General features: G+C 31.3%; 1 pseudogene; it reads left to right on the forward strand.

The window, feature by feature from the left end:
- Positions 1-257: 257 nt before the first annotated feature.
- LOC111736378 lies at positions 258-376 on the forward strand (annotated as a pseudogene).
- The last annotated feature ends 2411 nt before the right edge of the window (positions 377-2787 follow it).

Genomic DNA, 2787 nt, shown 5'->3' on the forward strand with positions numbered 1-2787 from the left:
GTGCAAAGCTTCATGAGAAGCACCATAGGTATGCTAGACGGAAAAGGCAGAGTTGCTGGTTCTCCAGCAATTTATCAGTTATTAAATATTATTATATGAAGGGGGAAGAAGAAAGAACAAAAATTCAAAACTTTTTTAGGATGAGTGGTGGTGATTTTATATATACGCATACATACATATATATATGCATATATATGACATCATATAACATTATATGGTTCACACATGATTTCAACATTTTTAAGAAAAAAAGCTGAGTCTATGGCCATGCCACCCTGAATGTGTCTGATATTGTCTGATTTCAGAAGCTAAGCATAGTCGGGCCTGGTTAGTACTTGGATGGGAGACCACCTTGGAATACCAGGTGCTGTAGACGTTTAAAAAAAAACAAAAAGATGAGCATATTTTACTCATTTCATAAACAAGGAGACAAAAGTTTTAAAGTAATAAATATATACAGTTTGTGGAAGAATTTGTGACTCTCAATTGATCACGATCCATTTCAACTTTCCCAGAGTCAATATAAAATATCAACTGTGAGCATTATCTGGAATAAGGAATTCAGAAGAACAAACAAATGTATTATTACTACAGTCATATTACTACTCCTACTACTGCTACTACTACTAATTCAGAGTAACATTCTCATCATGTACCTTGCAAGTCCTCCACTCAAGTGCACCCAATGTATATGGAGAAATTCAAAGTTACTTGTATTGATCCTAAAAAATAAAATATTTCCAAATGATATAAGGAAACCAAAAATCATGTGTGAACCATATAATGTTATATGATGTCATATATACGCATATATATATGTATGTATGCGTATATATAAAATCACCACCACTCATCCTAAAAAAGTTTTGAATTTTTGTTCTTTCTTCTTCCCCCTTAAAAAAAAGTTTCTGTTCTTAAAATAAGAAAATTTGGAAATCATTTCTACCCATGGCACATTTCTTACCATAGAATGCCACCTGACAAGCTATAAACCATACAGGTCTAATGATCTGGGTTCTTTGAGGATTTTATTTTTTTTAAGCTTTATTGAGATATAATTGATATACAAAAACTGCATATATTTAATATCTACAACTTGAGTTTTGACATATACATATACCTGTGATATCATCTACATAACTACCACTGAGGTAAACATATCCATCACCTGGAAAAGTTTCTTGGTGGTCCCCATTGTCTTGTGGTGAGAACAATTAACATGAAATCTATTACCTTAAAATTTTGAGCTCATATCATATTGTTAACTATAGCCATTGTGTTTGTATAGCAGATTGTTAGATCATATTCATAATGTATAACTGTAACTTTATACCCATTGAACAACACTCCCCATTTTCTGCTTCCCCCATTCCCTGGCAACCATCATTTTATTCTCTCCTTATATAACTTTGACTATTTTAGATATAGCATATAACTGAATTCATGTTCTATTTGTCCTTCTGTGATTGACTTATTTCACCTACAATAATGTCAGGCCTATTCATCTTGTTACAAATAGTGGTATTTCCTTTATCTTTAAGGCTGAATAATATTACATTGCATATATGTATCACATTTTTTTATCTATTCATCTGTTGGTCATCATTTGGGTTGTTCCCATATCTTGGCTATTGTAAATAATGTGCAATGAACATGGGGGTGGTGTATGAATATCTCCTCAAGATGCTGATTTCAATTCTTTTGGATATATACTCAGAAATGAGATTGCTGGATCACGTCATAATTCTATTTTTAATTTTTTTGAGGAATCTCCATACTGTTTTTCATAGTAGCTACATCATTTCACACTCCCATCAATAGTGTACAAAGGTTTCAGTTTCTCTGCATTCTTGTCAACACTTGTTATCTTTTGTTAGCCTTCCTTTATATGAAAGACAACTTTATGAGCAGAATCTATTAGACGGGAAACATATTGTCTTCTGGATTTGTTTGGTTAACGTGGGAGAAGGTTCTCAGCAAAATGAGCTGTTGTAAATCTGTCTTAGTTTAAAGCTAAAGAATTTAATCTAGAAAGAATGAAACTAGCTTAAGAACAACTAGAAATTTTAATAGAGTTATTTACTGACAATGAAATGTGGTATCAACATTCTTGCTTAGTTAGATGAGATATCAACTTCATTGCAAATGGGCTTGCCTGGTGGGGGGTGGGGAGTGGGGTGAAGGGGAATCATATTCTAGGATTCCATTTAAAAGAAATAAAATAATTATAGCTAAACACTGGTCATTCATTGTTTTGCATTATATATCATGTAAAGAAGAATGATGCTTCTCTACATTTTTTTTTGTTTTTCAATCTTATTAACCAACATAGCTACAGTCTGAAAGGTCTTTGAATTTCCTACATTGTAAAAAGAACACATTTCAAGACTTTCCATTGATTTGTTCAAGAGTTTCTAATTTTAAAAATGTCATTTTAAAAATCTATTTTCGGCACATCTAATCTAGAGAAGATTCCTTGATATTTTATAACTGATATTTTATAAAACAAACGATTAATTGAAATAAACTGATATTTTATAAAACAAACTGATATTTTCAAACTGATATTTTATAAAACAAATGATTAATTGAAATAAATGGCCTTATTTTGAGCCATTTCATTCAGCTCCGTTACCTACAGTAAAAGCGAACTGTAAGCCAATTGATGAGTTTCAAAGTAATTAATGAGCTATAGAATCCTACAAGATCTTGAGAGAAGCATTTTTTTTCAAAAAGTGTATTTGATAATGTAAGCAACATAAATAAAAGGAATTTATCCAAACCTTA

The sequence above is a fragment of the Pteropus vampyrus genome, unplaced genomic scaffold (assembly GCF_000151845.1).
Source record: "Pteropus vampyrus isolate Shadow unplaced genomic scaffold, Pvam_2.0 Scaffold19, whole genome shotgun sequence".
NCBI classification, from domain to species: domain Eukaryota; kingdom Metazoa; phylum Chordata; class Mammalia; order Chiroptera; family Pteropodidae; genus Pteropus; species Pteropus vampyrus.